This window comes from Lagopus muta, chromosome 4 (assembly GCF_023343835.1).
Source record: "Lagopus muta isolate bLagMut1 chromosome 4, bLagMut1 primary, whole genome shotgun sequence".
In the NCBI taxonomy this organism is placed as follows: Eukaryota; Metazoa; Chordata; class Aves; order Galliformes; family Phasianidae; genus Lagopus; species Lagopus muta.
The window spans coordinates 9,378,625-9,390,687 of record NC_064436.1 but is presented as its reverse complement, the minus strand read 5'-3'; the positions used below and the strand labels follow the sequence as shown (position 1 = coordinate 9,390,687).

The 12,063-nt window shown below is 38.3% G+C and overlaps 1 long non-coding RNA gene across 4 annotated transcripts in view; it reads left to right on the top strand.

The window, feature by feature from the left end:
* LOC125691954 (uncharacterized) overlaps positions 1 to 12,063 on the top strand; it is a 221,236-nt gene that overhangs the window by 193,650 nt on the left and 15,523 nt on the right. For all 4 annotated transcript variants that reach the window (XR_007376369.1, XR_007376368.1, XR_007376370.1 and 1 more), the window contains one exon: positions 4,496 to 4,603. This is a non-coding gene — a long non-coding RNA (uncharacterized LOC125691954). The remainder of the gene's footprint in view (positions 1 to 4,495; positions 4,604 to 12,063) is intronic.

Sequence of the window (12,063 nt, the reverse complement as noted above, 5' to 3'; positions counted from 1 at the left end):
AACTCACACATACAAGTAAAGAATTCTCTACTAATTATTTTCTGTCAGCAGATTGACAATTATTTGATCTTCATGCAGCCTGGGTGTGTTGTTACTTTCCGTTACCTTCCTGGGCAGTAAGTTGTTAGCCTTCTGAGGTACTGTGGTATTTGCGTGGTCGCTAGGGAACGGATGAGATACTTGAACCTGGTGAGATGGTGCCCATTGTGGCTGGTCCTGCTGCCGCCCAGGAGACCTCTGGGTTCCTCTAGCTCCTGCGAGGCCAACAGAGCAGTCACTGTGCCAGGCGCTAGACAAAAAGTCAGACAGCTTCTTTCTGTGAGATGAAAAATGAGATGGAAGAGTTCAGTGATTAAGGCAGTGGTCAAAGAGATTAATGTGACCAAACAGAGACACTAAACTGACCAGACATAATTCACAAACCAGTATTACTCCAGATAACAAGACAAAGTGCTCGGGCCTGGTGAGATCTATTTTTGATGTACTGGCATCTGAACAAGAAAACTGGAATTAATAGTCACGTAATTTGTTTCCCACTCCTCTTAAATTATTGAACAGAGCTCATGGGAGAGCACAGAGGCTTAATGCCAATGCCGGTGAAAACTGATCCATTTCAGCTTGCATATGACTGAAGAGATGGATTTTAGAGAAACTGTGGCAAAAGCCTCACGTTTCCACTGATGAATATTCTACAATTGATCTCTCAAAGATGGCAGATGGGAATCAGAGCAAAGCTTTTATTGTGCAGTGGGACAGAGAGGGATACTTCCAAACCTACCAAATAAAAAGAGGAAAGTATAGCAAAAAGTCCACCTTTGTAAAACAATGGACTATGAGCTTAGCTGTAGCCATCAGGCTTTTGCTTTCTTTCCTACAATCACCAGAAGCATTACCAGCCATATAGCAAACAGCATCTCACTAAATGCAAACAAATTTGCACTTGATATACATGTTGACCACAGAGGCACTGGTAGAAATAGGCATAAGATGTTGTATAACTGTAATGATAGTGTGAGGTAAATATTTTATGCCGTGTCTAAGATGTTGCTGTATTCCTTCCTTTGTTTTTGTTTGCTTGTTTTAGTTGTTGATGTTTTAACCTTATCTGGGAGCTAACTTTATCTGTGTTAAAAGTTGTGATTTAGAGTCACCTAGGAACAACGTGTGTATATATCCTTTTCCTGCCAGCTTCAGTCTCAAAACAGTAATTTTTATTTCTGAAGGCTGGATACAACCTAATACACTTTTCCTCCACAATTTCTGGACTGAAACTGTTGCTGAGGAAACAGATGCATCTTTTCCTATCTGCATAAATCTGATTCAAGCAATCATACTGGGTTTTACATCAGCTTGGATAAATTGGCTCACAATTTAAATCAGTGCATGACACAGGAAATGCTTCTAGGTTTTAGAAATACAGGTTTCTCACAACACCTGCCCATGGCTGTAGAGAAGCTGTTGAGGCATGGAAAGGCCATTCTACTTGTAACTGACCACTCTGAATTAAATTCAAGTAAAAACAACTTCAAATAGTGTCCACAATTTGCACAATATTTACCTGAAGCGATACCATGTTTTTACTACACTGTTTGTTGCCTGCCTGTTGTTTTTTTTTTTAAAACCCTTACAAAGAAAAGCTGTTTTTGTAGTGGCAATACCTGGCTGGAATTGCTTTCCTTTGGAGAAAATGGGGCTGTTTTTCTCTCATTGGCAGGTAAACACTGTTCACTCATTGAACTTAAATATCTTCCAGGTATTTAAATGGTATGAGCTTGTGATTAGCTGCTATTAGCTAGTGATACTTAAGGTGGTTTCTAAGAGTCAGTTGTGTACTGATTTGCAGCCAAGTGACTTCTCTGCGTGTGTATATGTCTGTATGATATTTTTGTTCTGCCAGACCCATTGCCTGTTGTGTAGCTGCGTTTGTGAGATGACAAAGTAATGCTCTGTCTTTATCACCAGTTCATTGAGCAGGAGCTCAGCCCTGCATTAACGTGGCTGTGCAGCCCCCCAGCAGCTCACAGACAGACTGAACTCAGGCTTTTTTAGAGCTAAGCCAGACAGCACTTGCGTGTGCCCGCAAAACCCCACACAGGATTTAACCTTCATTATATCAAGGGGGCCTTTGAATATTCATTTCTTTTCAGAAATAATGGTTCTGAAAGTTCCCAGCACTGGCTATGTGGTAACATTTTGCTCTCGCTCCTCTCACCTATGAGGATGAAGGTCAGAATCAAGTGGATGAGTTGATTGTAGCACAATATAATGTCTACTGGCCCATTTTTACCCTTAGAAGAAGCTAGAACCCTCTATTCACATTTTATATTCATTTATGCCTATTTGCTAAGTAATTCTTTTCTTCTTCATCTTTCTATACCCTGACACCTTAATCTTGCTGACATCTTACAATAGTTAATGAGAAGCAGCTCCCTGTCTTTTCATTGCTTGCTTTCCTTCTGATACCAAGGCATCGGATGATAGTTTACTTTGCAAGTCTTGAGAATGTTGTGTTGTACTTCTCTTCTGAAGAATACATATATATTAACAGAGCTCGAGCCAAGAGTAATAATGACAGCCTTATAAAACATGATTACTAGTTGAGACACGAGTACAGACACTCTCTTGAATATATCACCCAGGTATTATTTTCAGCTGCAGACCTGAAAACAATTTCCATATTTTATAGACAAAAACATGACATCTAGCTCTAGGAGAAGCACAACCTATCTAATATATTTGAGAACACAATACTTCTAAATAGTGCTGTTTTGGGGATATCTATAAACTCTCTGTTATGAGGGTAATTCATTAATTTCAGCTTCTTTAATGTCCGTCATGTAGTTAAGACATACATATACTTCCAACAAGCAAGATCTCTGGCTTTTGAGAGACAAGGTGAAAAATATGGAAAAGGAAATCTGATTGGATGTATAAACCACATGCAAATGTTTATGCTATTACTGTGAAAGAACAAATAATTGAGTAAGCAGATTGCACTCATGGCAATCTCAGCAGAGGCAGCTATGTGTTTTTTTTTTCTTCAGTTTCTCTCAGGAATATTAGGGGAATTACTGAGCCAGCCACTGCTGAGCTGAAAAGACATTAACTATGTACCAGACGCACCTTGTGTTTTCATGCCAGGTTAACTGCTCTGTGCCTCAAGCACAGAATATTTTATTATAAAAAATCTAGCAGAGAAGACTGTTGCCTCATGCTATTATGCTGGATACAAGAAACATCACCTGCTTACTCCAAACACAGTCTTGTCCAGTGCTATCTGCTCTATCTAGGGTGAATGTTTGCATCGTGAAATCAGCAGTCACTCTGTGCATATTGATTTTAAGTCCCGTTGCAACTTTGACAGAAGTGTGCCAAGCCTACATCTTTGTAGTACCAACAGCTACAGCAAACAGTAAGTCTGTCTGGACTTTGGATTTGTACTGGAAGGAGAGTACCTTGACTTCCTCCAGAGCTCACAGCTGGCCAACAGAAGGGTAGACCAGTCAAAGATAACTTGGATGGCTGTTCTCAGTTTTGTTTGCAAAGTGTAATGCAAATTCATCCATATTCAGAAATTGCTAGGAAGTGCTCTACCAGTGCTGACTTAGAAAAACCTTTTCTGAATCTAATATATTTAAGTCGCTGTCTCCTCTGTCTTACAGTATGAACTTCACAATGCTGTTCTGACTTGTTTTGGCCATAAAACGTTTGGTTGTCTTGAAATATACACCTTGTGCTCTGTGATTTTATAGCGTTATTAGAAAAATTAGTTTTCTGATCAAAAATTGGTAGCTGCTTCTAAAATTAACGTTAGTTCCCCTAATGTAAAAACTGTTCTGTGCAGTGCTTCATTTATCTGGAAATCAAGGAGGCGAGGTCATTGTGAAGACATGGTCTTCAGCATGGGTCTTGTAATGGAGGTGCCAGACAAGTGAAGGTGAAATAAACACTGAGAAGAAAACTGAATAGCAGCCAGCATGGAGTTCATGGCACTGACTGGTGAACTGAGCTGGGGCTTTTGCTATGTTGCTGTTTACATTTGTTCTTGGTTATGCTATTATATATTCCAAGTACTTGTGTCTTTCTTATTCACCATTGAATTTCTCTCACTTGTCTTGAGGAACTGAACAGTTCCTGAATACCTCTGAACAAATACAAAGTTTACCTCAAAACTGAGTATCATATGACTATTGTGAGTCCATGCAGAAGCCTATCACTGGTAAAAATCATGGTATGTTTTCTCCTCTAGATTCAGGCAACTTTCATGGCTCCGTAATGTACGTGAAATAAAAGTCAATGGTAAGGGTGAAGCATTGGCTGAATTGCCAACACGTCATGGCTAGAACATGACCATTGAATGCTTCATTCATCTACCAAGATAATGTCCTAGTCTTGGCTTAGAATACAATTTGTGAGCTTCAAATTTAAGAAGTTGTACCGTAGATTAGAAATAATTCAAAGCCTCCTTAAAATTCCCTTTTGCTTTTACCCACAGGCTAACTCGATTCTTCTTCCTTCTGGCCAGAACACACGCCACTGAAGGAACGATTTATTTCCTGAAACCATGCTGCTTTCAGCAGTTTCAAATAGCTTTAAATTATGTGTAAGTATCTCATTTCTTATCAATATTTCACCTTTAGTGTTAGCGAGTGCATAGGTCTGCACTATCCATTTAGGATTTTTTTCTGTAATATCAGTTCTAAATTATTAACCCTGTTTGGGCATGTAGAGTTGCTCACACTACCAGGGATTAAACAACCGCCAAAAAGCTCCTGTTCTTTTCTCCTTGATCCTGGCTTTTAATTTACTTGAGTTTATAAAGCTTTGCAAACCTCTGATACTTCTAATTGCCTGTCTGCATTAGCATTATCATAAAACCTTTTAACATTTCACCTTTGCATTCTTCAGGATATGACCTTTAGCTTTTTCTGGAAGTACAAAGACAAGAATTAATTCTCTGTCTCCAACAATATTAAATTTGTCTGTCATCAGCATCTTAGTTTTTTTCCGTAATGGTCCTCATTAATTTCCCTTTTGATAGCTTGTGATCTGTGTACAGAATAATTGCAGAGAGTATGTGAGAGAACCTGGTTATATCTCTATTTATACATTCAGGTGTAATAATATAAGGTACGTTTAGTAACCCATGGCACATATGTAATTTTGTGCACATTTCTGCAGTTACTAGAAAGAAATACTGCAGTACTGAAAGAAATCTGAACATAACTCAACGTTTTAATGCCTCCCTTATTCTTTGCAATAAAGTTCTTCGGGCCAGGCTTTAGAGTTCAATAATATTTAAAATTTAAAAATGGAGACATTATAAGTGTCTTTCTTAACGTTGCAATTTGTGAAACGTGATTATTCTTTTAAAACTCACTTCTTTATTACTAAATTCACCTTATAGCTCCCTTACATATTATAAAAAAATCTCTAACATACTTTTTTCAAGGTTTTCTTGCTCCATTCTTGGCTCTTTTATATATCAATTTCTTGACCAGCTGACTACACTAATGAAAGACTCTCCTAAATGGTATTGTCTACAAAAATACGCTGCTTTAAAAGAGAAGTTCTGCAGAACTCGTCCTTTGTGCCTCTTACCCCTTTTTTCCTGTCTCCAGAATAATCATTCAATCCTACTTTTACATTTTCCTGAAATAAAAGCCTCGAGTTGATGTAATGTGGTAAAGTGTTGACTGTAGTAACGCATCTGCATGGGATATAACAGGCTTTCTTTCTCTTCAGAAGAATATACTCTTTTATTCATAACACGAGTTATTTTCAGATAGAGATGCTAATGAGAATGGAACTTTATTCTGATTGAACTGTCTTTGTTAAAAAAGGTAAATTCCGGGACTAGACTTACCATGTATATAATCAAAATCTCACTTTCCTTACTTCATCATGATATCACCAACAGCTGAATTTGTTGCCCTTTTGTATTAAAGAATGTTTGTGTTTCTTAGGTGTTGTTCCTATAGCCTGGGATGGTTCATAGTTTTTGCTGCAATACAAAGATTTTCTTGCACCAGTTCCTTAAGATTTTTCAGTTGAAGATTTTCCAGTTACTCCTGTTTGAGGAACAGTTCTGAGTGCATCCTTTTTTGATGTAGGCATTTCTACTTTCAGCTCCTTGTTTGCATTGGCTATCCTGACTGTCCCTATGCTTACAGAGCTTGCTCCCCTACGATAGGGCAAGCCCTGGATGGAGGGCATGCTATGTTTTTGGTGTACCACTGCATTCTCTCATTTGATTTCTGTTCTCCACTCATCCAATTATTCAAAAATTAATCTGATTGTTTTATAGTGTGTGAACTGTTCAGTGTGCTTTATTTACGGGTCCAGTTCTTGCCTTCATAATGAATGAAGCTGCCAGGCACATATATTTTTAAATCTTTTTAGTTCTAAATATTCAGCTAGACTGGTATTTCCAGTTGAAATTCAACTGTGTGAAGGTACTTAACTCATTGGTTTCAGGGTGTTTTCAAAGTTTCCTGTAGGGATCATTCAGATTTTTGGATATTTAAACATCTTTCAAAAATGTTACCTAAAATTTCCTGGGTTGCTAAGGCAGTTCTGGAATACCTATCAGTTCTCTTTGGTTTAGTGAGAAGTCACTGCGTGATCAATTTATTTAATTTACCTCTGCTAAGGAACCTAATTAATACCCAACTTTTCTGAAACATTTAAAAATAAATCCCTCTGATCTTATACAACTTAATCTCGGGTTTAACCAAAAATCTGTCTTAGTAGTTCATAAATGCATCCTCCTGTGATCTGTGCCTCTTTGTGGTGGATAATGATTGTAGTATTTGAAGATGACAAAAACAAACCTAATGCTCGCTGTTACACTGATCATAGCAAGAATACATGGCCTGATTGAATATTATCAGGAGATCATCAGAGCGGTACTGATAGCAGGCACAGTAGTGAAATGATGGAAATAAAAAGAAGAAAATTATAGATAAAAATAAAGCTGCTATCGATCAAAGCAGATGAAGGAGCAAGGGTCACAGTTTTACTCTATTTTCCCCCTCATAGTGGTTAATTGTTTTTCAACTTCGGCACAAACGTCTTAAATGAAAAAGTGCTATTAGAATGTGTGTGCATGTCTAGGGAAATGAGATTAGTGATAGCCAAATGAATATTATGTATTGATAAATCAATATGAAAACAAATTACAGAAGCTCTTCCACGGCTGTAATCCATCTTTTAGTTTTCTTCAGTTTTGCATGCTGCTGTTTTGTAGACTTTCACCCAAACAGAGGAGAGTAGCCATGTTTTCATTGCTCCCTCCAATGACAAATTTACCCACTCACTGACTAACATGCAGATGCTCCTTTCCTGGCACTGGGATGAAGAGAACAGATTAGAATAAAAAGAAAAAAGAAAAAGATTTTGAACATCATTTCTTATGGTCTGGGAACTGTATTTGTTTTGGTCTTCCGGCAGCAATTCCTACTTGTGAAAATTTTAGAGAATAATCTACTTCCGTTTGGCAACCAAGTGAAATTGAAACAAAATCTTGCAAATGTTTTGAGAAATGAAGTGGATTGGAGCAGATACTCCTTCTGCAGCCAAAATTACTAATTTAGATGAAACTGCATATTTTGCTGAAGCTATAATTAGTTGAAAAAGTCTTGGCCACCTCTAGCAGGAACACAAAAATTACATCATGCTGTTAGGCTTGTTTTATGTCTGTTGACTTCAGTAAGCTTTTACATCTTTAAGTACCTGCAGTAGAAGTGTGCTGCTGCTTTGAGCACAACTCATCAGGAAAGCAAAGGAAAAAGCTGCAGCTTCTTATCAAGTCCTTTCTCCTCCTGTCCTGTCAGGCTCAACTCTCCTGCTGCTTCCAGAGATTTCTCTCCTTCTTTTTGCAGTTCCAGCTAGCTCTGGCTGCAAGTTGATCCCCCTGCAGCTTTTTTCTCAGCTTCTGCTGCTCTCCGTTCCCTGGTCTTGAGCACTGATGCTGGAACCCCTTTCTGCTGGCGACGTGAAGCACCCAGATAGCTACAATCAGGGCATCATTGTTTTGTTCTCCTGCTCCCTTTGCCTCAGGACAGTTTTGTTCCACAATGCACAAGCTGGAGGTGACCTGCAGCTTGATGAAGGCTCTTCACTTTCCCATAACTGCTCTCGTTTTGAGCTCTGCTGATCCCCATGTCTGCATTTCTTTCCAGCTGGCAAGGAATTTTTCCTTCCTTTCATCTGTTCACACTGTCTTCCTAAAAGGCACGGCTAGAGCCTGTAAGCGATAATTCTGTCCACATGTCCAACACAGGAAGGTGAATGTACAGCCAGAGCTCCTCAATGCACTTTTGAAAATCACAGCACTTTGGTCTTTGAGTACCTTGAATAAAGCCACGCTTTATCCCAGAAGTTCACAGAACTGTGCCATTACGTGACCAAGGTATGACTTCTCAAAACAGCAGAAACAAAATACAGCCCCTAATTGAAATGCTAATTCAAATCATTAAGTATTTTGACAGCTGGGAGAGAAAATATGTCCTGGAAAGTGGTCCACAAAGTGATGCAATGTGCAGAATATCTAGTCACTTTCATGTATAAAAAAGTGGAATCTTGCATTTCCTGTCGGAGTCTGAATAACGTCTTCCAGTAGAAAGGGAAAAAGGGCAGGCACAAGAAATCCATCTTGACATAGTAACAAACACTCTGATTCCTTCTCTGTTACACTGATCTGAGTAACATTCAAGCCTGACTTCATAGATCTTTGGGTTAGGCTCTTAACCTATGCAATGAATTGCCCTGTTCTAATCTTAACCAACTTTCTCTGTTAAAAAAAAAAACACCACAAAAATCAAAAAATGCTTGCTCTGGCTGTTAGTGTAAAGAGATTCATCAGTACAAGGTCATGCTTCCTCCTCATTCCAACACAAAAGGTGAATAAACCAGAGCAGATGCCAGCTTCTACCCAGAAATGATCACGCGAAAAGTGAGTAATGTATTCTAGAAATAAATGCACCACAACCAGCTGTCTGAATATAACATGGATCCACAGGAGAGAGGATACTTAAACTTCAAACATCTGATGCTATGTCTTTAACTTACTTAACGGTGCTGCTTTGCTGAGTGGAAAATCCAGTTACTTGGATGTAGAAGGGAAATGAAGACTTATATTTCATGACAGGATCTAAATAACATATCTGTCCAAGTGAAAATCATGTGCGTTACACTAGAATGGTTATGTACATCATCCTTCTAGTTTACATTGTTAGAGTGCTTTTACATCAAGGATGTCATTTTCTCTCCCATCAGACATCCAGGGGTTTGTCATGCAGCCTTTCTCCTCCCACTCTGCCCTCGCTGCTCCTTGTTTGACTACCAGATACTACGAAACTGTAGCTATATTTTGCAAGCTGTTTTCCACAGGTTGCAGTAAAATATATTTAGATCATAAGTAATTCATTTTTAAATGTGTAAGAAGTATTTCTTTATTCAGCAAGCTGTCTCAACTTGGAGCACTAAATGTATTATTAGAAGCACTGTTGCACCGTAAAAGCTTTAAATGGAGTCTTAAAGCTTTTTAAACACAGTGTTGTCTTTGTGGCTCTGTAAATCACTATCCTGTTGGAGGTCAAAAGATTATCATTTAGTGAAGGTTTCATTCTTTATGAAGGAAACTGGTAAGCCAAAGTTATATAAATAAGCTGTCTGCCCCGAGACTTAGCCATGTGGCAAAATATATCTTTGCTGTCAAGTGCAGAGATGCTAATATGAAGACAGTACCTATTGTTTCCCCGCGGCACTTACGGATAGTAGCATTTTGTTTATTGTGACAAAGTGCGACTCGTATATATTCTCAGTGCTAATCACTCTTCATCCAGAAAGACTAAGAATTTACAGCAGACAACTTAATATGGACAGGTATATGTAGGAAGGAAGCGTTTCTCAGCGTCAGTAAATGCCCGTAAAATTCAAAACTACCTTGTTGATATGTTTGACCTTGGGATAAGTACAATATTCAAATCTGTTATTGGATAATTACTTTGTTTCTTTCATCATGATATACGTTTATAGTATATTTGCCAGTATATCTGCTGAAATGTGTGTACCTATAGGTAATTTGTTGTGATACCTCAGAATAAGTAGTGTATTCGATATGCTTCTATATTAATCTCTAACAAAACCCAAACTAAGATACAAAGTACTCAAGCTTGACTGTCTGACAGCTTCATCTGCCAACAGCCCTATAATTAGGATTCAGAAATACAGAAATGTAAAGGACAGCAATTTGTACTGTAGACTTCCAGATGCTTTTAAAACTCCCTTGGAAACAGAACCAGGATGAATGTGAATGCCTGATTCCTATGTGCACTTGGAAGGAACCTCTTCCAGGCAAAGCATGAAGGCATTTATTTATATTTTTAGTCTTATTTTTTTTTTCATATACTGGAAGCTTAATGCTGAAAGAAAGTTTTCATTATCTGAGCTGATAGCTAACAGTCAAAGTTGCTCTCTTGTCTCGGTATCTTTCAGTGTGTGGGAAACCGATTTATAACAATACATGGATGCACTGAATTAGAAAAGACAGTTTTAGAGCAGTGACATGTTTTTTTCCTACAGTGCACACTCCACTGAGATAAGTCAAATACACTGCATGAGAGCTGCATGCAATCTGAAAAGTTCTCCTGCACATGCTCCTGTTTTCTTTCTTTTTTCTCTGCCAGCCTGGGGGCCCAGGGGGGACCCCAAATCCCGCCATTTTGTGGCCCCTTTTTACAAAGGGCGCAGAAACTGGTGAGGCAAGATCACTGCTCATGAATCTAACTGAGCTTACAAGCTCAGTGACACACAGAGCTTTCACTGTTTTAGAGCTTGGAAATTCAAGGTCTTGTCCAAATTCTAGCAGACTGTGAAGTCCTTGAGCTTAAACCCAAGCCCGCTTTTAGTTCTGTAACTTCCAGACAAGATTGGCTGATTTCTCAGTGTTTCTTAAGTGTCCCAAACTGCGGGTTCAAAGACTATTCCCTTAACAAAATGTACACGTTTCATAAATCTACCACTGGTGTTTGAGGCTGAGGTACAGTTATTTGTGAACTAGACTTTTTATGCCATTTTCTTTATTTTATTTAACGTAACTGCAGTGATGCTATCTCTGCTAACTCATTGCCATAAGCTGTGTATTCCTGCCATGAACATGCAGACTTATTACAGTACTCCCCTCCTACCACCTGTACCTGAGCAGCATAAACAATCCTCTGCCACGTCAGGTACTTTGAATGCTTTCCTACAACTCAAACATTTTCTTATCACTTCCATCGTTTCCAGAAAGTGAAAGGAAATTTCTTGTGTAGTTTTAAAACCTTTTCAAGTTTCATGAGCTCTGTATACCTTTGTAGACCAATGCTATTTTACATTTGGTAAACAGAGAATAAAGAACAAGGAAAAGCCTTGAGAAATTTACTGTAAGACATCGCAATATGAATCTATCTATAAAAAAATCAATCCAGGCCCAATATAAAATGGCTGCTTCATGCAGCAGGCGCTTTGAGGTACAGCTCGATGTACAAACAGCCAAAATTGCTTGGTGTGTATATATATATCTACACACACTCACATAAATTTCTGATGTAGTCAAAATTGTTACATTCAGTAGACTTCTGTCACCAATGTCCACCTGAGCGCACAGATGGACTTACAAAACCAATATAACTGCTCTGGCTTCATTGCTATTTAGTAATGTAATTTTTTCAAATCAACTTCCCTACATTGCTGATTATACACGTGTGTATTTATGTATTCTACCCTTATATACAGAAAAGGTAATCATAATGGGTAATGGTTTTGTCAGCAAATCTCCCAAACTGCAGAACCAAAAATTAAGTGTAGTTTAGGTGAGGAAGAGCAGGCAATGTTCAGAAATAACAGGTAAATGAACATTTATGTTTAGCCTCATGTTTAGCCTGTGACGAGGTTTTTCATGGACAAAATAAAAATTTTCAGATCACTCAAGACTGTGTTGTTTATATATAATTCAGCAACTAATATATATTATTACTGTTACTAGCACTGGCCTTTGTTTTGATTTTCCACAGTAAT